At 33.5% G+C, this 27,451-nt stretch overlaps 1 long non-coding RNA gene and 3 other non-coding genes across 4 annotated transcripts; 1 reads left to right on the forward strand and 3 right to left on the reverse strand.

Annotated features, from left to right (window-relative positions):
* Nucleotides 1-1,169: 1,169 nt before the first annotated feature.
* Trnag-gcc (transfer RNA glycine (anticodon GCC)) lies at nt 1,170-1,240 on the forward strand. The gene has a single exon. It is a non-coding gene; the product is annotated as a tRNA-Gly (tRNA).
* A 7,087-nt stretch (nt 1,241-8,327) lies between these two features.
* Trnag-gcc (transfer RNA glycine (anticodon GCC)) lies at nt 8,328-8,398 on the reverse strand. The gene has a single exon. It is a non-coding gene; the product is annotated as a tRNA-Gly (tRNA).
* Nucleotides 8,399-13,664: 5,266 nt separating this feature from the next.
* Trnag-gcc (transfer RNA glycine (anticodon GCC)) lies at nt 13,665-13,735 on the reverse strand. Its single transcript has one exon. It is a non-coding gene; the product is annotated as a tRNA-Gly (tRNA).
* Nucleotides 13,736-17,284: 3,549 nt separating this feature from the next.
* LOC128240292 (uncharacterized) lies at nt 17,285-27,244 on the reverse strand. Its single transcript, XR_008262111.1, has 8 exons — nt 27,202-27,244; nt 26,960-27,026; nt 26,349-26,471; nt 24,233-24,360; nt 22,976-23,059; nt 21,169-21,285; nt 20,077-20,162; nt 17,285-17,436 (listed from the first exon to the last, which is right to left on the reverse strand). It is a non-coding gene; the product is annotated as an uncharacterized LOC128240292 (long non-coding RNA).
* Between the last annotated feature and the right edge of the window lie 207 nt (nt 27,245-27,451).

A 27,451-nucleotide genomic window follows, 5' to 3' on the forward strand; every position in this document is an offset into this window, starting at 1 on the left:
TTTTATAATCATATGTATGGTACGAGAAAGACGTAGTTTTCATAATATAGAAGAGGTGATTTCGGAGTCCTAATTTATGTACGGGTATAGGCCAAAAAGAGCCCATTATGTTAGTCCGAGGCACAAAAATCAAAATAGTTTGTGCTAATAGACATATAAATTGTAAATATTTATTTTAGTTATACTAGTACATAAAATAGTCATCGTTAGAATTAAACTTCAATGGATAAATATTAAGTGCAACATGTATTATCATTGTACATATTGTAAATGTATTGCTAAATGCGGAAAGTTTTAAGGTTAAGTTTTTTTTCGTTTTCTCCTGTATGGACATACAACAAATAAACATTTTCATTTTCTCTAGCGGCTGCACAAACCTCAGTCACTTTTTCTTCGGGCACTGAGAATATGTTACAACCTAAACATCGGAATTATTTTTAAAATTTAAATATTTTTACAATTATTCATTTAATCTAAATACAAAATTGTTTTAAAGTTGATTATCTTCAAATAAGTGTATAATTCAGTGTCATACAGCCATTAAATTTTAAATGAATGATATTGTGCTGCATATTATTGTTCCGCATTGTAATCCATCATTATAATAAACGATATTCCAAATGAAAAAAATAAATTTAAATGCTCAAAAAGGTTGGGCCATCAGTTAATAACAACAGTATTTACGGCCTTCCCCTTATGAATTGGTAATGGAGTCAAGATGATCAAGCATTTATATGACAATAGAAAGAACAGGTTTGAAAATTAAACATTCCATTTTGAAACGACTTGCAAGATTTAAATGACTTATTACAGCAAAAATGGTATTTGAATGTGTATCTATGTTGTTACTAAATACATACAATTTATATTTCAAAGTATTTTACATTGCATAAAAGGTACATCGGATAATAGAAATATGTGCATATCGGCCTGGATTCGAACCCGCGTGGCAGGCGAGCATTCTATCACTCGGACGAGTGTGTTTAAGCATTGCCATTAACTAAATCAAACTGTTGCTTAATAAATGTTTCCTGTGTAAAACGTTGCAGCAGTGATATATCAAAAACTAACACGCATCATTAACAGTCCAGTCGAAATCGCATTGTGGGCACTAACGTTTAATAAACGTTAACGTACAATTAGAGCGTATTGAACGTACGTCAATGTAAGCATCGGTGGTTCAGTGGTAGAATGCTCGCCTGCCACGCGGGCGGCCCGGGTTCGATTCCCGGCCGATGCACATTTTTGCTGACATTGTATAAAATACATATGATTCAATTAATTTCAAGTTTACTTAATACATTTAATTCCATGATTTAGTAACACGATACGTGAGCCAATAAATAAAGGTATGTATATAGACGCCTCGCGCATGATGACGTTGAGCACGTTTCTGAAACTGCATAGACTACTGCCAAACCAATGCTGCACAACTTACAATAACCGTGCGTTAAGATTTAACAATTATGACGATGAGGATACCCTAAACAAAATACGTTGAGGAGGAGAAATGGGTAAAATTTGACGAGTTGGCTTGCAGCCATTCCGAGTTCGGTTTCTTGAAGTGGTTTTTCTCTTTGGAACTTAATTGATTGGAGTGTCATAGTTTTGCATGATATATTTGTTGAATAATTAATTGTTGTTAAAAAAATACATTTGTTTATAATGATTTATAGAATGATTATTTAATTGTTTATTTTTATTGCAAAATGAAACATTAACATTCATTCATTAACAGCATTTATCTTCTCATTTAAGTAATAAAAAACTTTAGAAATAAAACTGTTATTTAAGCTTGTATTACTGGATGTATCTGAGATAACGGAGCATTACATTAGTCAAAGTAATCTTGCTCGTTTCATGACATTCACTGAAACAAAACTAACTAATTAAGTGTATATCAACTTTGATAATCTGGAACGCCTACAGCGTGTTAAAGGTATTGGTTAAAAATGTTTACTGGCATTGCTGCTTTACCGTTTCGAAATCAAGAAAAATCGACAGTGACGTCATACCAAAAGGTCCTGTTGAACCTCCGCCTCACACGTGAGACACATGACATGAACCGGTACTTTGCCTTTACATTCAGCATGACACTGGAACATGCTGAAGATTTTTCTCAGTAGGGATCACCAAAAACCGACAATCGAGACAATAGAAAGGAACAGTTTACCACCATGTGTCCCACCAACGAACCAAATCAAATAAAAAGAGAATTCGGGTGGGTTGCGCAAGCGGTCGCCCAAGATCCAAATTCCATACAAGCATCTTGCATCAATGTTTTAAGGATAAACTGAACGCTTTGATTGTTCGCGAGAAAACAACGCCAATAAAACCTAAGTCAAAAAAGCCAATGTCAAAGTGGCTATGAATACAATGAAATATTTCTAGCATATCTCCCATGCCATGGATTGGAAGAGGGACAAGAAACAGAAAGATTTTCCCGCAATGCAGTGTAGAAATGAGTAACGAAAAGGCCTATGAGAGGATGGAGGGGTTGATAAAGACAAAAGAAAATCTACAGCGTGGACACAACAATCCTCGGTTTTACCAGAGGCCATGACGAGTGATTGGTAACTGGTGTTTTAATTTTTTAAAAGCATGACATTTTAAAGTCACAACCACAGCATGTGAATAGTAATTGTGAGCATGTGCGTAGTATAAGAATAACTTGCTTACAATATGTTTTAATAACCCTCAAGTTAAGATGGGGTAGGAATAAATAATTCATTATTTGCGGATGCGCACAGAATACTGTTGACATATGATTGCTTAGCTTTTAACTACTTCTTGAAAGTTGGAGAACTTGCCATTCTGTTGGAAGTAATACGGGTACATTCGCAGAGAAAAATTGGGCCACTTTTTAGAAGAACTCTTTTGGTGTTACTTCTCAGACGAGGAAACTTTCTCCAATAGCGCTGAAATGCCGTCAGAGGATGAGCTGCCTCCAGTAATTGCGGGCGGGGAGTTTGGGTCTTAGAGAAATCTGAAACACCAAGCCTCTGCGGAGCAAATATGTCACAAATAAACCAAGACAAGGTATGGCGCTCAACATGTGGTCGATTCAATAATGTATAAATGGTAAACAGCAAGTGTTCAAGGCGTAGGAATGTTATCGTTTAATGTCATGTGGTATTAACAGCTAATGGTAGCTTAAAAGTAAGATAATGTCTTTAACCGAGATACTATGGAAAACCAAAATGTGATCGTTGACAGCCACTGGGAAGCTAAGAGAACCGACCAGCAGAAAAAGAAATGACCAATGCAGAGAGCACTTACACAGCAATTTATCTTTTTCTCTGCATGACCTTTTCCACCAACGCACTTCATGCGTCATCATGCTATACAGACACTCGTTATCGTGGAGCGCCAGCGGTACAATCCAGCCAACCTTCCAAAGATGAGCTATGATGCCACTGCAAAGTGACCGGAACAGCTATGTTCCCTGTGTATTTTGTTTTAAAAGTTTGGTTTTCTTTACTATGCCATTGGGAAGGACTCTGTGTCATTGAACGGGTTATTGTTTACACTTGATTTAACCATATCATTCATATTCATTCAAAACGTATGTGCATTGCCGATGAACCGCCGATGCTTACACAAAACATTACTCCACAAACATTACACTACATATATCATATATCATATATCAAACTATGGGTGTTAATCAAGGATTATTAGGAACCGCCTGGAAGGGTCAGTTAAATGTAAGTTTACTTGGGGGTTAATCTTGTTTGTATGCACAATCTCACATTAACCCCAACAATCCCGAATCAAGTAAAACGTACATGGTAAATCTTAACAAAGTATGCATTAACTAGAGGAAACAAAGAGTAAACGCGTTGTAAGAATGAAATACAAAAGCTATTGGAATTAAGAGTTTTCCTCTTTATCACCTGTATACCCATATTTCTTTATTTCGTTTAAAGTTTAAGTGTAAGAATCATAAGTACTTTCTCACTTATATCAATCAACGAATAACCATGCATTTTACTTCTTAAATATATCAAGTTTATTAGAAAAGGTTTAAGCTAAGCTCACTAAAATGTTATAATTTGTATAAAGTTAACATTGAAGATAATCACGATAACTCAATTTTCTTTTCTAAAACTTAGATAAAGTAAAACAAAATTAGCCTAGGTAATAACAAATGAAGATTGTTATACTCAAGAGATTTCGAGAAATTGCTAGCGTATACAAGAAGTGTAATAAATGCATAATTTGTTGGAGATAAGTTGTCGACCAAAGAGTGGGTGTTTCCGTGCCGTGCTCTACATTCTTAATAAACAATGATTTTCCAGTTTTTGAAGCATATTTTGCTGATTGAAATTCTATATTAACAGCATCCGGGTTAAGTTTGCAAATCCGGAATTTTTGCAAACATAATTTCTTTGTTTTTCACCCAATGTTTTTTTTTATTTTTGTATTATTGAAACGGGTTTGGTAATACTAATAAGAGATATGTTTTATTCCTGATATTTGATTTAGAAATATGTTTTTTTTGGCAATTAAAGTCAACTTTTCCAGTGGGAATCCCACTGGAATATGGCCTTCCCATTGGAAAATGGATTTTGGAAAATCAGCCCAACAATTTTTGTTGGAAAATTCTCCCACATTTATAAAAAATAAGAGGATGATAAATCACAATCATTATTGTCAATAGTTATAATGTAAACTTGAAAAAGTGCGGTTAGAGAACTTTTTATCATTTTTTTTTTTAAAAATAAATCCCGTCGACCAATTTTTTCATTTGGAACTTTCCCATTATTCAATATGGGGAAATCAGAAAATTGGAAAACTCCAATTGGAATCATATCCAATTAAATTCTTCCCATTGGAAACATTGGCAATGGGCTTAATCCAGTTGGAAAGTCAGACAAACAATTTAAATGGGAACATATTTTCACTTTCCTAAATCTGTTAAAAAATATCTATCATTTTCTTTAGGATATATTTTAATTTTTATAGTGTTTTTATTGTTTACTGTACCTGAGTCCTGATATTGTATCCATCCAATTTCACGCTAACACTTCTGTGCCGATATCTTAACGATACGATTTAAGCATCATATAATGTATTTTATTGCAATAAATCATATTAAAAATTACCTGAATTATTCTAACTCAACCAGTGACACAACTTCCATTTTTTTAAATATCTTTAAACAAGTTTCATCTCCTCAGAGGCCATTTTGTTTTAATCGATTTAGATGTGGTCAAGAACGACTAGTTATTCATTTTGGAACAAATATTAAACTAGTCTTACACTTGAAAATGTTGCTTTTGGTTGTCAGTACCTTAACACTTAAATTTTACCATTGTCTTTATTTAAAAAAAATGATATTGTTATAATTAATGATGAGGCGTGTGAAATGTTATATCTAACATAATAATGTATTTCATAGACACTGTTCTGCAGTATGATATTATTACATATCCTTCACCATGTGCCCATGCAAAGCCTACCACAAGCACATTTAATCATAAAATCAGAGTTGGGTATATGTTTAAGAAAAAGTATAGTGAATCTTGCATTACAATAATTATCAAATACATTCCTGAAATACTTTTTCAGGACTTTTAATCCGACTGCATTGTACACCCATTGTGACTTTGACCTTACGCCTTTCGAACCATTGATATATTGTGTACACAATTGTTCTATGTACGTATTCAATAGAAATGAATGGCTGTGGGCCTATGATATGGTGCGACACTTTTGGTGGCATATAGCATCTTTATAGAAGATGCTTGTATTGGCGCTAATTCAGCTCAGCCTGTTTTGAATATTGTTGCTGACTATATAAATCGTTTTGCCTCTTTATAAATGCCTGCCTAGTGAAACGTTGCAGCAGTGATACATAATAAAACTTATACGCACCATTGACAGTACGGCCTTCATAAAATACCTTTAGGGCACACGCGTTTTATGAACGTCAACGTGAAATAAAATAGTTTTGATCCATACCTAAAAACGTATATATTTTAATGTACGCATCGGTGGTTCAGTGGTTCGATTCCCGGCCGATGCACATTTTTAAATGAATGGGATGCATTCAATGATTAACAGTTCTTGAATAAATTTATTAGCTTACTGGTAAAAACTTCAAACTCATGTTTTCTTTAATAATTAATTTCTCTTTTCCAAAACGATATGTGAGACAACGCATAAGGGTCGTTGTCTGTGAGTAACGTTTATTTAACTGCTAGGTAGTTCAAACAACAATAGATGGATTTTAACGTAAATTACATGTTATAATAATTACGTTTATTAGCGCATATTGTATGATGGAACTTCACAATGTAAGAGTCAATGTCCTAATACACGTGTATGTTAGTGTGATTATAGTATGTAAAATCTCAAAAACACCTTGAAATACTTTAATGGAACCGTCGACAAATGTTCTAAACATCGGACATATTCGCATATTAAAAAAATACAAAACGAAATTAACTGTCAGACAATAGTGCCCGGATGTTAAATGCGCCATCATTCAAGACTTCACTGGCGTTCCTCGTACCATCCAATGATCACATGCATAACACAACCATCGTAGCACAAATGATATGATTTTCATTACTTTTTACCTCCCGATCAAACTCTTAGTATTTGTATTTAAACATATTTGTTATATCTTTTCATTAAAATAAAGTATGCTTTAACCTAACAATAGCAGTGTAAACCTTACTGCCACAATACAAAAGAGATTAAGACATGTATATTGTTGTATGTGTCAACCCTACCTGGGGACTAAAACGAGGTTCTGTAAAGTGTCCGTTTCTTCAAAGACAAGGTTACATAAACGAGTATAAGCCATAACCTAGTTTTAAACCAGTCCACAGTATTGATGTTTGGCCATTAAACGAAATCTTAGTGTTTAAAATTGTGCTATAAAACAAGACCAGTGTTGACACTTGTGTCATAAAACAAGACCAGTGTTGACACTTGTGTCATAAAACAAGAACAATATTGTTCCTTGTGTCATACAACAAGACAAGTGTTGACCGTTGTGTCGTAGAACGAGACCAGTGTTGACCCTTGTGGCATAGAACAAGACTATTGTTGACCCGTTTGGCATTTAACAATACCAATGTTGATCCTTGCGTCATAAAACCGGAACAGTGTTGACCATTGTCCCATAGAATAAGAACAGTGTTGACCATTGTGTCATCACTCAAGACCAGTGTTGACCCTTGTAACCTTTAACAAGCCCGGTTTTAACCCTTGTTGTTCTATTTAAGGCATTATCGGTGTTCGTTCTGGCATTGAACAATACCATTGTGGTTTCTGCCATTAGATGATGCTCGAACTGAATAAACTAAAGTTCAGGTGTGGTTAGAAATGAAAAACATGGTTGAACATTTCTACAATGTTGTTTTTTTTATAAATTACCGCAGAACCTACATAGGGTTATATCCACTATGGCAATATTGTAAACCAAAAATAGAGCTTTAATGTTAAGCACGAAATAATCAATCACAAACAATACAGCAAAAAAAAACCATCCAGCTGGAAAAAAGCCTATGTACTGAAATGGTATAATATGTAACACAAAGAAAAAAACATGTAACAAAGAAAAGTCACTTCGAATTAGGTTTTATTTGCCCTTTTGATTAATGACATCATGTTATTTTATGAATGCAAAATAAAAACCATTGATACAAATATTATTAAGGCGCCTTAAAATGAACTAGTACGTACAGACTATTGCGCTTTACGTAGCATTGTTTTGTTGATAGGCAAATGCAGATACTGTGGTATGCCGCCTAGCGGACGAAATTCTTTATTTCTAACATTCAGCTAGCTTAAATGTAATACACTGTTCTTCAGCATAAACCTAGATTTATTGATACCACATATTAACAATGTTAAGGTATTCGATGTACAAATATTTGACTTTTAGATACTTAGTAATCCAATATTATTGTTATCTTTTAAAGCAATTTCATAGATAGAGACTATGTAGATAAATAGGGAAAAGATATGGGAAACACGCCTTTTTGACCTTGATTATCGCAAAAAAATCCATTTCTGCCCTTTGACATCCCTATCAATCCGGACTCTATCCTCTGACGGTTCGTTTTGTCTGTCATGTCGTCATTTATTTAATTATGCGAATCGCCTCGATGTTTAGAACATTTGTCAAAAGTTGAATTTAAGATTATCAAGGAGTTTTTGAACATTTATAAACTAAAATCACACAAGCTGAAACGTGAACTGCGACATTGACTCTAAGATGATAAGGTACCATCATAAATACTGCGCTTCATCTTGATTAACATTAAATGATTGCTTAACATTAAATGCAGTGCATTCATAAAAAAATGTGCATCGGCCGGGAATTGAACCCGGGCCGCCCGCGTGGCAGGCGAGCATTCTACCACTGAACCACCGATGCGTATAGAAACATGCAAACGTTTTAACGGTTTAATAGAAACGATTGTATTGTACGTTGACGTCCATTAAACGCGGGTGCCCTCAAGGCGTTTTCATGTCGACCGTACTGTCAATGATGCGTGTTAGTTATTATCTAAATCCATGCTAAAACGTTTCACTAAGCAGACATTTATAAAGAGGCAGTACGATGTAGTAAATAACAATGTTCAAAAAACTCTTCTAATACATCACAAGTGCATGATCGCATCGCCGTAGTTTAACAATAATTCTGAAGATGTTGTATACAACAAAAAACTGTCGCACCATATCACAGGCCCGCAGTCATTTATTTCTGTTAAATACGTAATTATGTTCGCAATTAATCGCTGGATCATACGGTTGAAGATTAAGGTCATAATTGATGGATAACGCAAACCGAGATTTCATTCGGAACTCCTCGGCCATTTTTTTCAAAAACAACCTCGGATGTATGCAGGTACATCAGTTGAAGTAGTTCGTAAAATTTTGAATTATATCATTAATTAAATGTAGTGTTTTAGAGTTGTATTTATATATCTAAGTTTAAATTGATTGCCATTGAATTGTATTATTGCAAACATATTTAAGAACCCCAAGAGTAATGTCACAAAGTTTAACTGCTAAATAAAATTACTACGCGATCTACTTGCAGCGGACTTAAACGTACCACTTTTTTAATAAAGTAAACCGTCCAAATACATCCGAGGTTGTTTTCGATAAAATGGCCGAGGAGCTCCGAATGACCGAGATTTTTACCTAATTACAATCAAGTTTCGGGAATATATATATTAATACATGTATTAACAGGATTTAAATCAGCAATATATGCTACAAAAAGGGAAGAAATCATTGTTTAATAAGAAATTACTTCAAGGCCCGGAAACATTTACTCTTTGGTCGACACCTTACCCGTCTTGTATCTGGCACGAAAGTCTCGAAAGCTCTTAAACATAACAAATTTAAATAACTTATTTCATTAGCCAATGTTTTTACTTGTTCTTGTGTTTACAAAAAAATAGTTTATACAGATAATCTTATAGGTTTTTTCCTTTTTAAGTCCAAACACTTTTCAGAATGTACGTAACACAAATTATACCAAAACAAAAATAGTGAGCTTAGATTAATCCTTTTAAAATGGATCTTTTCAGGAAATAACTTGGTCAGGTCAAAAGAGTTGATGATTCGTTCAATCTCTTCAGTGAATATTACAAACGTGAGTATAAGAATAACTGATTTAATTCGACCGCCCCGATAGTTAAGAGGTATAAACGTCGTTTCGGGTGCTAAAGTTCGATGGTTTAAACCCCAACCACTTCAAACCGTTAAAAGATATAATATGGTACCACTCACTAGGAGCTTCCTTGGCCAGAGCACGGCATTTAAATGGTAGTAAAGGGAAAAGGTTAACTCAGTACTGGTTAAACCCAGGAAAGGTTTATCCCGTGTAGCGGTACCCTGAACATTTTAAAGAACCAAGAGATAACTTTACAAAGATTAACGGTATCGTACACGGATATCTTCTTTCTCGCTCTTATTCTTCAAGTCTTCCAATGTCTGGATTTGACTGGGAACCAATAGGATTATATACACCATGATAGAATCGAAACAAGCAAAAAATGTCTCAATTCCATTGGCTAATGTTATTATTTCAAAAATATCTCTAATTTAATTTAGTGTTAGACTCAAAGACATTAAATTACGCATTTAGTTCGAAAGGATCTTTTTGAATGCTGTCGACCACCATCAGATTTTCTTGATATCGGTAGGGTATCGGAACGGTATCTAAGCACTGCAAATGTACATTTTCAAAAAACCTTTAACACGATGTAAGCGTTCGAAGTAATCAAAATGGATGTACACTAAATTATTTATTTTTGTTTCAGTGTCTGTCATGAAACAAGCAAGATCACGTTGACTAATGTAATGTGCCATTACCTCAGTTGCATCCAGTAATACAAGGTCAAAGTTGAAATGACATTTGTATTGCTAAAGTCATTTTAACGAAAACCAGAAGATAAATACTGTTAATGAACAGTTTACAATATCTCAAACAATTTAATACTCATTCTTTAAATTATCATAGAAAGTGTGTTTATTCTTTAAAACAACAATTAATTATTAATTATTTTTCCCATATATCATGCACTACTATGTCTCTCCAATCAATTAAGTACCGAAGAGACAAACCACTTCAGGAAATATATTATGAAAATAACTTGATTTCATGATCAATTGTCTTAATCAACATCAGATTTAAATATTTATTTTTAAATTTACTTTGAACCAGACCATGTCGGTACATTATAACTAAATACTGTATATTAAGCCCGCTAATCAGTAGTCGATACCAAACAATTACAAATAATGCCACTGATATGTCTGCCTGTGTAAGGGGTTGCTGACTCACACTTGGATAGAACTACACCAGCACCACACTCTCTCAGGATCTCAGTATGTCGTCGTTATAGACGACACACGGTCGTACGTGTAACAAGCCCTGTATCCTGATACAAGAGAATCAATATCATTTGATGGGAACACAACAAGACATTCTGACATGTACATAATCATGAGCATCGATATTTCATTGTGTCTATTTAAAATCATTCATTGATATTTCTTATTTTCCTGGCTGGAGAACTGTCCCATATAGGAGGGTAACAAATAATGATTGCGTTCCGCTGCTTTTTCTAATTTCAAACCAAAGTCCATTTCGTAGTACCCTTTGCTTATCAATTAGAGTGTTTTTCCTATTTTAAGGAAATGGTGGCGGGGCCCTTTGATAGGAGAAAATGGCGTTGTTTTTGCGCAAACGGGAAATTACTAACATTATTAGTATTACGGCCAACTTGGTTTCATACCTGTTGTCCAACAAACCATTCGACATATTCATTAATGGTACTGCATTTCTTCATTTGCTGAATGTTAAGAATTTAATGCTCGTAAAAAGCACAAACATTAAAAGGATTGCAACATTAGAAAACAAGCGCATGTAAATCTAAAATAGTTCACACGTGTAGAAGCTAAAAATGGCAAAGTATTTTAAAGGCTTAAACAATTTTAATAGCTTTTTCTGTCATAAGTGTTATTTTGTGAATCAAGTTTCATTGATTTTCAATGGCATAACTTTGAAAAAGTAAATCTGTCTGTAGCTATCGAGCTGTTGTTTATAGGTCTCCGCCGTAACATTGAATCTCATCATTATATTAGGCCATTGGCGATACTGTTTCAAACTAATGCCAAGTTAACCTTTTTTTGTTTGTTTAAAAGAGCCTAAAATTATAAATGAAAACATATACATTTATGATTTACAATATTTATCCGAAAAAAAAACATTCGGAATAAGATATGCTTTAAAGTTTGATTTTTTGTTCGTTCTTTATTTAAACTGAAATGTAGTGCAGAAATGACATTGGTTGCAATCTAAGGCCAAAAAGGCGTGTTTCACAAATACTTGTTAATTGATTTAATATTCTCACTCTACTGATTAAATTGGTTCAAATTTGCCACAATAATATTGGATTACGAGGCATCCGTAATTCACAAAGTTGTACACATTGTTTTTCAGCATAAACCTAAAGCAACTGATACCTTAACTTTGTTCATATGTGGTATCAGTGGCTTTAGCTTTATGCTGAAAAGTAATGTGTTACAGTTGCGCGAGCAGAATGTGAGAAATAAAGATTTTCGCCCACTAGGCATACCATAGTATCTGCATTTGCCTATCAACAAAACAAAGCTGTGATAGCGATGTTGGTTAATTTAAAAGGCGCCTTAATAATTTTTAAATCGATGTTTTTCTTGTACCATTCATGAAATGACATGCTGTCACTAATCAAAAAGGGCAGATAAAACCTTATTCGAAGTGACTACTCGCTGGTACATGCTTTTTCTCTGTTTTCTAACACATGTCATTCTTATATAATTTCAGTACAGGTTTCTTTCCAGATGGATAGGTTTCAAGATGATTGGTTTGTGATTGATAAATATTTTATTGCCGCAGTGGATTTAACTATATATCCGATCTGCAACACATTATATGAAAACATATTGTAGATAAATTCAACCATGCATGTTTCATTTATTTCTAACCACACGTGATATTTAGTTTATTCAGTTCGAACATCCCTTATTGGCACAAGGGCAACCACTATGGCCTTAAATGCCAAAATTAAATGAGCATCGACATGGCCTAAATAATGTCTCAATGGTCAGCACTGGTCTTGTTTATTGTCACAAGTGTCAACTCTGTTCTTGTACTATGACGAAAGGGTCAACACTTGTCTTGAACTATTACACAAGGGTCAACACTGGTCTTGAACTATTACACGGGTGTCAACACTCTCTGTTCTTGTTTTATGACACAAGGGTCAAAATTATTCTTATTATGTGGCACAATGGCCAACCCTATTCTTGTTATGTGGCACAAAGGTCAACACTAATCTTGATTTATGACACAAGGGTCAACACCGGTCTTTATCTAGTATGACAAAAGGGTCAACACTGTTTTGTTGAATGACGCAATAATTAACATTTTGCTTTAGTTTAACGGCACACCAATCAATACTTTGTTACAGTTTAATGACACAAAGGTCATCATTGTGAATTGTTTAAAACTAGGTCATGGGTTATACTTATTTCTGTTAGCTTGTCCTTTAATAACTCGACACTTTGCAGAACCACGTTCTTGATCCCAGGTGGGGTTCTTGGGTAAGTGGGAGACAGATACATGTTTAACACTGTACCACTTTTACTGTCTTTTGAAATGTGGCACAAAGGTAAACAATGGTATTGATTGGTTTAAGCATACTTAATACAAGAACAAATCATATAACAAAATATACTTTAGTACGACTACCTAAAAGCTTGATCGGGAGGTAAAACTTTAAGAAGATCATAGAAATTGGGTTCGGATAGTTGTGATTTTTATTCGTGTGCTCCTCCAGTTACTTTTGTATGATAATGCATTTAACACTCCTATAATTCCGGGCTCTATCCTCTGGCATTAAGGTTCGTTTCGTCAGTTATGTTGTCAAATATTTGTTATGCGAATATTCCGGATGTCTAGAAAATTTGTCGAAGGTTTTATTAAATAATTTAAAGGAGTTTTTGAGCTTTACGAACTAAAATAACACAGGCATAGACGGACATTGACTCGTACATGGTGAGGTTTCATCATAGTGCACATCATATTGATGAGTATTTCAGAATTGTATAGCATTAAAGGCAGTGCATTCATTTAAAAAATGTGCATCGGCCGGGAATCGAACCCGGGCCGCCCGCGTGGCAGGCGAGCATTCTACCACTGAACCACCGATGCGTACAGAAACATGCAAACGTTTTAACGGTTTAATAAAAACGATCGTATTGTACGTTGACGTCCATCAAACGCATGTGCCCTCAAGGCGTTTTCATGTCGACCATATGTCAATGATGCGTGTTAGTTTAATTACAAATTAATTCTACAACGTTTCACTAAGCAGGCATTTATAAAGAGGCTGTACGATGTAGTCAATAACAATGTTCAAAACGCTTTTCTATTACATCAAACGTGCATGATGGCGTCGCCGTAGTTTAAAAATAATTCTGAACATGTTGCATACAACAAAAAAGTGTCGCACCATGATATCACAGGCCCACATCCATTCATTTCCGTTAAATACGTAATTGTGCTCGCAATAAATCGATGGATCACAAGGTTAAGCGGTTAAGATAATAATTGATGGTCAATGCAACCCGACATAATTACCTAAGTATTGATCGAGTTTCAGGAATATATTGCTTAATACATGTATCAAAATAATTTCAATCAGCAATATATGCTTCAAAATTGGAAGAATCATTGTTAAAAACTTAATATAAGAGACGAAAGCATTTATTTTTTGGTCAACACCTTATCCCCCCCCCCTCCGAAAAAACACACAAAAAACACAAGCAAACAAAAGCAACAACATTTTTACCCTTTTTGTATCTTGCACAAACTTCGCGAAAGCTCTTAAATCTGCACTCTCTCAAATATACCATTTATACAACTTTTTTTAATTTTTGTCTTTGAAAGAGCAAATTTTGGCGTAAATATCTGCAAACCAATGATAAAAGATTGCTGACAAAAAAATCAGATCGTAGATTTTTATATTTCCGTTCGAAAATTAATGTTTAATGGCTTAAACCGTTACTAGCGGTTTATTTGTAGCTTATTTCCTTAGCCAATTTGCTGACTTTATCGTTGCTTAACTAAAGAAATATAAGTTGATCGAGACTATCTTCAATGTATTCCATTTTAAATCCAAACACTTTAAGGACTGTAAACGTTACCCAAATTATACCAAAACAAATGAAGTGAACTTAACGTTAATTCTTTTATAATGTACCTTATATTTTTGAAATAACTTGGTCAGGTTAAAAGTGGGTGATGATTCGTTAACTCTTTGAAATTAAATATGACAAAATTGCGTATGAGAATGATAAAGATGATAACTGTCTAAACTTCGAAACACATTTCCATATGGAACCAGTCGCTCCTTCGCCTAACGCGTAGCATTTAATTGGGAGTACTGGAAAATGATGTACTCAGTACTTGTTAAACCCAGGAAAGTTGTAACCCGCGAAGCGGTACACCGAACACGTTAAAAAAATAAAGAGGTCTCCTCACGAAGAACTAGGGTATCGCACACGGATCTGTTTTATCTCATTTTTGTCTTCACGTCTTCTCAAATCTTAATTTTGCTAGGATTTGCGGGCACTTCTATATCATGTCACTATGTCATTGAAATACATGTTTAAGTCGTGACGGCGGTCTTAAGTCAAAATGCAACCAATATGATCATGTAGACCATGATAAAATCAAAACAAACAAAGACACTGTCTCAATTCCATTGGCTAATTTGATTTATTCCAACAATTTTTTAATTTTATTCAATGCAAGACCCAACGACTTCAAATTATGCACTTAGTTGTTTTAATTTTCAAATGTAGGATAGGTAGCCATATAAGGAGTATACCATATATTAATGAATTTGGATGCATGCCACAAATGCTACCTGCATTTATCGGCGCATGACTTTTACTATACAGCTCCTATGAACACAAATGATACTGTTACATGTCAACAAATCATGCTACCTCGGGCGCTAAACATAAGCAACAAGATGGGAATATAACATGTCTATAAATTAAGGGTACCAACCGAGTAGATGTGGACGTCTTTCTTCCGGTCTCACCATTCCCATAACAGTGTTTCAAGATGTGATATTGGGTTTACCATACCGTTGGAAGTAGTATAAAAACAGGGGTTCAGCGGCCATTTTGAAAATAGGAACAATAGAAAATGGCTGCGATAGGGGTCCAGGGGTTCCGCGGCCATATTGGAAAAATATTTCTTTAGACGGCAGATGTTTTTCTCAAAGCCGATATTGGTGGGTGTTATTTCACCAGCTGCTATAACGTTTGAATGACAATTCTTTTTTTCAAAGGGCACTACGGCATTTATATTTTTTTATAGAAATATGGATTTGAGAAGGTATGATTCCAGTAGAACAATGTTTAATTCCTTTTGGGATGAGAGCGGAACTATGCTGTCATGGATAAATGATTTTGAAGCAATTTCCATATACGAGTGGGTACGAGAAAGTCATAGACATATGACTGATTTATTAGGAAGTACCGATTTTCAAACCATAGTTGATGAGTACAATAGTCGTGGTGAATGGTTAGATAAATGTAAATTTATACCATATTTATTAACATTTTCTCAAATTAAGGACATTGAAGACTATATTCCCAGACAATAGTTAAATAGCTATTCAATGTACGTGTATCCATTGAGCAGTGCATACCATGGGTGATTAAAATCTGCAGACTACTTCGTTTGATTCCAAGGACGGAAACATAAGCGGAATTTACGAATCATCAATAACTGAAATTAATAGTTTAGAAAACGAGCTAAGTGTTAGGAACAAAAACCTTCGTTGTCACTTTACAATAATTAAGTGGATTGGGGTTTTAATTTTAGCTACAACTTGCACGGTTCCAGGGGCGCTTATTTTATCACAACCACATTGCCCGTCACACGGAAATGATTATATTGTGGAACCTGACATAAACGGGACAGCGTGTGTTTATATGAAACAGTTTTATTTACAAAACCAACTTTATGCCACTGTGTGTAAACAATTAGGGTATGTTTTTATGGATTTAAGACAGTTTTCAAATGGAACAGCAACTATTATTGGCATCAGCCTAAACCAGTTACAGTGGTTAAATTTGAAAAAAACTATTTCCAATATTGATGCTGCCATAGCTGTGGCTTATAAGTTTTAAGATGTTATAACTGAAACGTTAATATTAATAAGTATGGCACAAGCGCAGTTACAATTTACAGAAGACACATTAAACTATTTCAAAAACTATGGATTTGAAGATATTCAATGGAAACCTGTCTTACAACAATTACATTGTCAGTTAAAAGGGTGTTTACTCATAGTAAAAATAAAACGTAAAAAACTCTATGTTATAATCAAGAAGAAGACGTCAGCAATTCGCTTAGAGCTAGATCAGTTCTCAACTTTATGTGATTTAAAAGAAAGCGTCTTTTTACTGGCATCATTCCTTCAAGGACAGTGAACGAAGATTGAACAAATTTCTTGGTGCTATTACAGTTGATAAAATGGAGCATAACTGTTTGGAATTTTATGCACCGGATTTAAAACTGTATATCAATAGACTGAACACGTTTGATACATGGTCTTTACAACTTCACCCTAACAAACATATGTTAGCATCTGCCGGATTGTATTATACAGGACGTGGTGACATTGTCGAATGCTTTTCTTGTACTATAAGACTAAGTCATTGGAAGGTTAACGACGATCCCATGCAACAACATAAAAATATTTCACCAAATTGTTTATTTTTGAAAATGATTGGACAAACAAGTTCAAATAATGAATTAAACGGGAGTCCTTGGAAGACATCTCGTCCGTGGTCCACACCGCTATTTTCCTCGCCGGATTTGACATTGTACTGAAACAGAATAATTCAAATATTTGAAAAAAAAAAGCGGGAAGCGATTTGTATAAAAGCGGGAAGTGATCTGTATAAAAGCTGGAAGTGATTTGAATAAAGGCTGTCTGCAAACTTAAGCACAGTCATTTCCCGTAAAGCAGTCGAACCGTACACATTCCAATTATGGCAAGAGCAGGACTAAAACATTTGGACATAGAATCCGTCAACGCTATGGAAAGCAGTGACATATCAACTGTTCCATTAGATCATACATCTCTACCTGGAACTTGTGTCTTGCTGATGAATTCGTACTTCAATTTTATGTACGCACAAGCTATGTTAGCAGTTACAACGACGGTAATAAAAAACAAGTGCTATGGATGTCAAATTGATCACCCGTCACAAACTGAACATGACTGTATCATGATGTATTTGAGAAACGACGATGAGTATTTCATCGACTTTTATTTTGATGAAATGCTGGCCGAAGTAGATGAAGTGAAAATACTTCTATCCTGGGAAGAACTAGTGCATGGACTTAACATTTCAGATGAATTTGTTAGCATGCATAAAAAAGTCATTTCGAGTAAAGATTACTTAGAAGTCATGAAAACTGATCAATGGAAAGAGAACCTAAAGAAAACAATGTCCACCATAAAACATATCGAGCAGCGACTATTTTCAACATAGACTGAGAGTTGTGAAATGTTTTTCTAATGTACTCGGATATTGTGTGGTGGAAACGTTCTTGATTCTACATGGATTGTAATTGTCTTAAATCTTATTTACAAAAGTTGATGCTGTCCTTTTTAATTTATGAACCATGTTCATGCAATGTGCGTAATTTTTCTAATTAATGTCTATGTTTTGTGTATAAAATATGTGTTGTGATTTTTACTAGAAACATGTTTATTGAATATACGTATCTGTATGTATTATGTTGTCATTTATCTTGTAAAATGGTTTGTCAATAAACATATAAATATTGGTTTGTCTCTTTTCTTTTTCATAACAAAGTAAAACAACATCATGGATAGCACACGTAAGGAACATATTCTTTCGGAATATTATTTTAATACGAAAAATCCTGGAAGTTACTTAGGTGCTGCCAAGTTATGTCGTATATTGAACAAAACTTATCCAAGAATATTTACTGTGCATTTCATAAAGAAATGGTTAAACAACCAAGACGCCTATGCCATACAACGACAAACAAGACATAAATACAAAACACCAAGTGTTCAAGTTGCAGGTTTAAATGATCAGGCGGACATGGACCTTATGTCAGTTGAAAATATAAGCAAGTATAATGATGGAGTAAAATATTTACTGATTGTGATTGATATTTTTTCACGTTTTCTCATTGTTCAGCCACTTTTAAACAAAACATCTTCGAAAGTATTGAGTGCTATAAAAGATGTACTTAAAGTGCGTCATTTTACAAAAGTAAGAACTGATAAAGGTTCAGAGTTCATCAATCATGATGTAAAAAAGTTTATGAAAAATCAAGGAATATACTTGTTTAACACACAAAGCTCATCAAAGGCTAACTATGCAGAACGGGTCATTCGTACTCTGCGTAATATGATATTTAGAATGTTGAGACACCAACGAAATTATAGATATATCGATCATCTTGAAGAGATTGTTAACAATTACAACAATTCCCCTCACCGTAGTCTTAATGGATTAGCACCCACAGGTATATCAAAACAGAATGAGACACAAGTTTGGAGTCAACTGTATATGAAACAGAAAACGTTTTCAAAAACCCCTCCTCGTTTTAAATTTAAAATTGGTGATTTAATTCGTTTAAGTTACATAAAACATCCATTTCGACGTGCATACCAACAACAATATACAACTGAAGTATTTAGAATTAAAAGCAGACTCTTTAAACAAGCTATACCCTTTTATAAAATAATTGATTTAAATGATAAACCAATTACAGGTTATGTTCGTGAAGAAGAAATGATTCCGGTTAATAAAAGTGAAGAAAGTCTATGGTATATTGAAAAAAATTTGAAAAAGAGAAAAGTGAAAGGAAAACTACAATACTTGATACGATGGGAGGGGTTTCCAAAAACATTTGATAGTTGGATTGAAGCTGACCAGGTTCAGGAAAAGTAACATGGAACGTTATGTGTTCATTAGAGATGATGAAAGTTCTCAAGTTTTTAAAGATAATACACCTTTCAACTTTAAAGTGCAGCTCAATTTACCACTTAGTTTTGATGGATATTGGAAAGTGGCTTTGATGGAAATCAGTTTACAAAGTAAAATATCTAGCAAATTTTTGAAAGACACCCTTTTTATTTATTCTAATGTTTGTAAGGAAAGTATTGTCAATGGCAGTGAGCATGCATTGCTAAGACGAATAGAAAAAAACGAAAATAAAAGTTGGAGACACGTATTTGATTCTCCATTTTATTTACCTTTGAAAAAATGTGAATTTCAAGAACTTGAATTTGCTATAAAAACCATGAATGGTGATTTTGCTTCATTTCTAAGTTCACCTGTGCATCTCACACTCCACTTTAAACGATATCCATTTTACGCTAATTATGAATAAAGCTAATTTATATGTTCCAAATCCACAAAAATGGATACATTTTTTTAAAACAAAACGTAATCAAGTTGGGAAAGGACTTTCCATACCATCAAAGTTAATTGAAGAACCTGGAAGTGTTTCCATCAAAGCGGTTTCACCAGCTGAACAGACTGTAGATCAAGCCAAAAGTGAGCTGAAACGAGATGGTATAAATACTGATAAAGTGACATCACTCCTTCATAATTCGCAAAATCTTCAAACAGTGACAAAATCAAAAGTTCAAAACCAGAGGCATTTAAAACCAAAAAAAGCTAACAAAACTATTAAAAACAGAAAAAACAAGGTGGAGAAAGTACAGAAAATTAACAGAAAAGTGAATAAAAAGTTTAAAAAAAAACCGTAAAGAAAGTGCAAACAGCTAACCGAAAAGTGAATAAACAGTCAAGAAAACTAGTGAGCAAAAAATCAAGAAAACCGATTACAACGTGGGATATATTTGCTGGCTAATATGTCATATTTCACTCAAGATGGATTTTCTGAGGGTGTTCCAGATGAGTTGTTGTTGTTTGATTTACCACCTACTCAGGTTGCTGTAAATGATGTCTATTTTCAAGAAATTCGACCCTTATCACAAGTGTCAGATGACACACCTATTGAGTTTCAAATTAGTGGACAGAATTCAATGGACTATCTTGATCTTAGAGGGACACAGTTATGCATAAAACTGAAAGTGACAAATCCGGATGGCAGTGATATAACTAGTGAAAAAGTCGGTCCTGTAAACTTATTTTTACAGGCCTTATTTTCAAGTGTTAAAGTTTCATTACAAAACAAAACCATTATTTCATCCAATTATAATCCATATACTGCAATGATTCACACATTATTGCATAGTGGACGTGATGCATGTGAATCTCAGCTTACAACTCAACTTTTTATTAAAGATGATAATGACCACCCAGAAGACTGTGATCCCTCTGGGAGTAATACAGGTCTGTATGTGAGATCCAAATATATCACAGGGTCTAAAACATTGGAACTTCAAGGTCCTATATATCACAGCTTATTTACAATTAAACTCTATCTTCTGAATCAAGTTGATGTTAAATTGAAGTTATATCGTAGTTCCCCAGCATTCTGTTTATCAGCCGGGGATGAATCTCCAAACTATAAAATACAATTTTCAGATGTTTACTTACTCGCTCGAAAAGTAAGAGTTAATCCTGCACTCATCGTGGCTCATTCAGAGATGTTGAAGACAGCATCAGCCAAGTACCCATTCGAAAGATCAGATTGTCGTTCACAAACTATCACCTCTGGAAGTACAATGTTTACATGGGATAATTTATTTCAGGGACAAAAACCTAACAGAGTAGTTGTAAGCTTTGTTAAATCAAATGCTATATCCGGGGATTATAAATCAAATCCATTTCATTTCCTAAACTGTAACATTCAAAGCATATGTTTGTATGTTGATGGGGTACCAATGTGGGGAAATCCATTAAAAATGAGTTTTGATAAAACAGAAGGACAAAGTTTCATACGAGCTTATTCAAACTTGTTTATTGCAAATGGTATATGGAATAAAGATGCAGGAATTAATATTAATAGAGAAGACTTTGAAAATACATCTACCTTATTTTCATTTCAGTTAGAACCAAACTTTTCAGATGATGACACGTTTTTATCCTTAGTGAAAACAGGACATATACGATTAGAAGTTCAGTTTAGAACTGCTTTAACAGATACAACAAGTTGTATAGTTTACAGTAAATCACCAGGATTTTTCCAAATTAACTCCCAAAGGGATATTATTACAGAATGAACACATCGCAAATTCAGTGCTGCATAGATTGTAGTTCATTGCTAAAAAAATCAACATTAGGTGTTTTTGCTGCTGATCAGCTGCCAATTAGCTCATATTTTCCTTGCGGATTTATTAGCAATACAGATGTGTATTCAAAGGATGGGATGCATTGGTGTAGTTTTTACTTTCCTGACTCAACTACTGTAGAATATTTTGATAGTTATGGAAAACCTATCAATTACTATAATGACTTTTTTCCTCTGTATGCATCCAAATTTCCATCAATTCTTTCTAATTCGAAGCAATTGCAAAGTTTATATAGTAATGTGTGTGGGATGTATTGTTTGTATTTCTTATTGCAAAGACTTAATGGAGTATCCTTTCACAATATTGTAAATATGTTTTCAAATGTTCATGAGTACAATGACTCGTTTGTATATAATAGTGTTAGCAATGTTTTTGTAGAATGTATACAAAATACTTGTGTTAATAACCAAACATGTAAACCATTTATAAAACGAATGTAACATATAAATAAACATGTAAATGTACATGGTGAATAAAAGTTGTGCGAATATATTTTTGGTGTTGTTTTTATGAATACCATTTCTGCATTTGACTTCTCTGGACATACATCATGACAGATGCTCTAATTAAATTTGAATGCCCAGCCACATGTATTGTTGCAGGGGCCAGTGGTAGTGGAAAGTCAACATTTCTTTTGAAACTCTTTAATTATGCACAGCAGATGTTTATGAAAATACCAAAAAGGATCATTTACTGCTATTCTACATATCAACCTTTATATGAAGAAATGAAAACAGCAGTGGAGAATATTATTTTTTTTGAGGGTCTACCAACAAAAGAAGATATGGATATGTGGTCTCTCGAGCAAGGTTTTAAAATTTTAGTTTTAGATGATTTAGCACAAAAGGCTTCGGAAAGTGTGGATATAGTGAACTTGTTTACCATTTATAGTCATCATAAAGATTATTCAGTGTTTTATGTTGTTCAAAATCTATTTTCTGGTGGTAAGTATTTTCGCACCATCAGTTTAAACAGTCATTATTTCATACTGTTTAATAATCAAAGAGATCAACTACAGATTCAAACATTAGCAAGGCAAATGTTTGCAGGTGACAGCAAATATTTTATGGATGCATATAAGAAAGCAGTAAGGAATAAATATAGTTATTTACTTGTTGATGTGAGTCCTCACTCAAACCAGCTTTATAAACTTCGTACTGACATATTCCCTTCTCAGACATTGATTGTGTTTCGTCCTGTGAAAGAAAAATATGAGTGATAAAATGAAAAAAGAAAAAAACTTTTTAAATTTTCTGTTAAACACAGAGAAAAAACAGCAAAAAATACTTTTAAAAAATATAACAAAATCACAGATGGATGCAGTTATTGAGATAATTTATAATACTCTAATGGGGACATTAGCACTTTCAAATCCTGTTTAAAAGACTTTAAAACGATATAAGAATATCATACGCAAAGTTGTGTCAAAAGGATTATCTCGAAGAAAAAGGAAAGCGCTTCTATTAAAATATTTTAAACAAATAATTTTACTATTAAACCCGTGCAGGACATGGCTCAAGAATTAGTGTTGGTTTCCAAATCAAAGTATGAACATTTAATATCGAAATTCAAAGAAAAGGATAACAGGCGTGATTCTCCATTGGAAATTGATGTGAATCAAAAAGGCGGGAAAATATCATTGGAAGAAGAAAGTCATAACACTATAAAAACTGAATTAAAAAATCACTCAGAACTAGTTCCTACAAAAAAACTCTTTATAAAACAACCAACAAATCACTTTGAAAACGCATTTCCAATTGGAGGGAAATCAATACATATAAAGAGGGAATTACTACCAGTTGTGAAAATAAAAAATGCTTCTAGAAAAAAAGACTTTAATCAAAAAGATATCAGGAAGAAAAACAATGCCTCCAAAAAAATATTGCCTTTAAAAAGAAAAGAACAAAAGCTCAACTGGATCATTTATGATCTGTATTGATATTCAAATTTCATGCAGGTGGAACTTAGCAGATGTTATTGGTACTAGTTTCAGTTTTGAGTTAGAATTCAGTTTTGAGTTAGCATTCAGACATGGCGGACCTTAACCCTGAGCCTCAAGGAAAAGATGTGCTTAAAGCAGAAAATATGATCTTACGGGAACAAATTAAATTATTGAAAAGAAAATTAGATGCCATGGAAGACATTGAACATAAAAAAAAGTTAAAAACAACATTTCAATGTAGTGTTTGCTCAAAAACATTTGTTAACAACAGAACACTGACTGAACATACATTATCGCACAAAACATTCTTCAACTGTCAGTTTTGTAATAAAAAATTCAGACAGAAGGATTATTTAAATAAACATATGAAACAACATGATCAAAAAGGTAGAGGAAAAGCTAAATTAACAAATACTAGCATACCTACCATTTCAGCAAAGAACATAAATGCAGACGACTCGGAGACACCTTCAGAGACATCTTCGCTAGCGGCAACACAATCCACACCACTACAACCAACGTTTGATCACAACTATGCTCAGAGTCCAAGCAGCCCTGTAAACAAAACATATGACCATGAATATGCAAAGAGTTCATCAGCAGAAAGACTCCCACCTAAACACAGCAACTCTACTAGAGCGATGCCTTCTTTAAACTCTACACAATCGATGACTAATAATCCTTCCAAAGCAACAATTGAGCATGACTATGCACATGCTATTGATAAAAATGTACAAGATTTTACTATTCAACCGAATCAACATGAGCAGTTTGACATGCTGACTTTCTTTGCAAATGAAAAAACGAAAGTTCAAGATATTCTTAAAGCACAATTACAAAACAATGCCATAAAATGGTATTTAACAATACAAGTAGAATTGATTAAAGATACTCCGGAAGGACAGCAATCATCCAATCCTTACTTTCGAAGCACGACATATAGAACTTTGAACCTATCAACTTTTGAAGAACAGGATATAATTGAAAGTTTTCAAAAAATGTTTGAAAGTTTTGAAAAATATGTTAGAGAAAGCTCTGGGTGGATACTCAAAAAAGTTATTCATATAACTATCCATACTGTTACTTATTCTCCTCTACGAGGATCTAGCTATATTGAATTACCTAAATCTTTAAGGTGTTCTCGCAGTCTTTTAAATATAAGAAATTTGGATGAAAAGTGTTTTATTTGGAGCATCTTAGCATTTATGCATCCTTCTGATTCTCCTCTGGTAAGTAGTTATGAACCTTTTGAACATGAATTAAACATGGAGGGAATAAATTATCCTGTTTCTGTGAATCAAATCAATAAGTTTGAAAAACAAAATTCTTCAATATCAATTAATGTGTTTACTTTTGAGGACAATGAAATTTTACCCTTTCGCATAACAAAGCAGCAGGGAAGACAACACAAAATTAATCTATTGCTTTTGCATTTAAAAAACAAAAGCCACTATGTTCTCATTCAAAACTTAAATAAGTTCTTAGATGCTCAAAGAAAGAGCAAAAGTGGTTACTTTTATTGTCATTATTGTTTACATGGCTTTGTTAAAGAATCAGCACTTGAAGAACATCTACCCTATTGTCAAGTTCATGGTGAGCAAAAAATTGAATTACCAACCATTAAAAACTGTTTTCTTGAATTTAGAGACTTTGAAAAAACATTACATGTTCCATATGTCATTTATGCAGATTTTGAAACTTTAAACAAGCCTTTAAATGACAATTCAAAAGGATCTACGAATAAAGTTCAACTGTTGGAACCCTGCTCTTTTGCTTATAAAATAGTTTCCACAGACCCGAATTTCACCAAAGAAACAGTGACATACAGAGGCCTCGATGCATCCAGAAAACTAATAGAATGTCTTTTAAAAGAAAGTAATGAAATATACCAACATCTTCAAACTATCAAACCATTAAATCTTTCTAACCATGAAGAAAAGTCTTTCAATGGAGCTGATAAATGTTGTTTATGTCAAAAGTATTTCACAAACAACAGTATAAAAGTGAGACATCATGATCATACATCAGGAAACTATATAGGTGCAGCTCACACCAATTGTAATTTACAATGTAAACAAGTCAATTTTATCCCAGTCATCTTCCATAACTTAAAAAAATTTGATAGTCATTTACTATGTCAAAGCCTTGGTTCTTTTAAAGGTAAGAAAATAAAATGCATCCCACAAACCATTGAGAAATATATCAGTTTCAGTCTTGGAAATCTTCGTTTTATTGATTCCTTTGCTTTTTTACCCTCGTCATTAGAAACGCTTGTTGCAAATTTAGTTCAAAAAGGTTTGACATTGTTTAAACACTTTCAAAGTGAAATAAAAAATAATACAGAGCTTTTACTTAGAAAAGGGGTATATCCCTATGATTATATGAATAATTGGGAAAAATTTAAAGAAACTCAATTTCCTCCAAAAGAAGCATTTTACTCGATTATAAAGAATACTACAATTTCTGACCAAGAATATGAGCATGCAAAACATGTTTTTCAAACATGTAATCTAAAGTCATTGGGGGAATATCATGATATTTACCTTAAAACTGATGTGTTATTGCTGGCTGATGTTTTCGAAGAATTTCGGAATATGTCCCAACAATGCTATGATCTTGATCCATGCCATTTTTATACAAGTCCTGGTTTAAGTTGGTCGGCAATGCTAAAAAAGACAGGGGTAACGTTGGAATTATTGACAGATATAGACAAAATTTTGTTCATTGAAAAGGGTATTCGTGGTGGAATCAGTCAAATTTCTAACAGATATTTTAAGGCGAACAACCCGTATCTAGAAAGTTATGATGCATCTAAGAAAAAATCATTTTTAGCCTATTATGATGTTAATAATTTGTATGGTTATAGCATGTCACAAAAATTACCAACAGGTATGTTTACATTTTTGACTAATGATGAAATTGAATCATTTAATGTTCAAAAGGTGTCAGAGGACTCATCTAAAGGATACATTTTAGAAGTAGATTTAGAATATCCACTCCAATTACATGATAGTCATAATGACTATCCCTTGGCCCCCGAAAGAGAGTTTATTCCAAATGAAAAGTTATCACCTTATGCACAAAACGTTTGGAAAAAACTTCACAACACTTCAGATAAATTTCCACCCAGAGCTAAAATAGAAAAATTACTTACCACTCTTGAAGACAAACACAAATATGTTTTACATTATCGAAACTTGCAATTGTACCTTCAACTTGGTCTGAAATTGAAAAAAATACATCGTGTGCTTGGATTTCAACAAGAAGATTTTATGAAACCTTACGTAGAATTCAACACAGCAATGAGACAAAATGCAAAATCAACGTTTGAGAAGAACTTCTTCAAGCTGATGAATAATTCAGTGTTTGGTAAATATAATTCACATTTAGACTTACCAATTTATCCATTACTTTTCCATTACTTAGTTAATTTTACAACAAACAAATTATTTTAAAGGTTAAACACAACCATTAATTAAATTTATAGCAAATGGTTGAGTTACTTCCCCTAAATATTAAATACGACTTACGTGCTTTTATATATTAATTTTCAAATGTGAAAAAAGTTACACACCTGTTTTTAATCAAAACTTTTTTTCTTCAGGAAAAACCATGGAGAATTTGAGGAAACACAGAAATGTCGAAT

Source organism: Mya arenaria, chromosome 7, assembly GCF_026914265.1.
Source record: "Mya arenaria isolate MELC-2E11 chromosome 7, ASM2691426v1".
NCBI lineage: Eukaryota > Metazoa > Mollusca > Bivalvia > Myida > Myidae > Mya > Mya arenaria.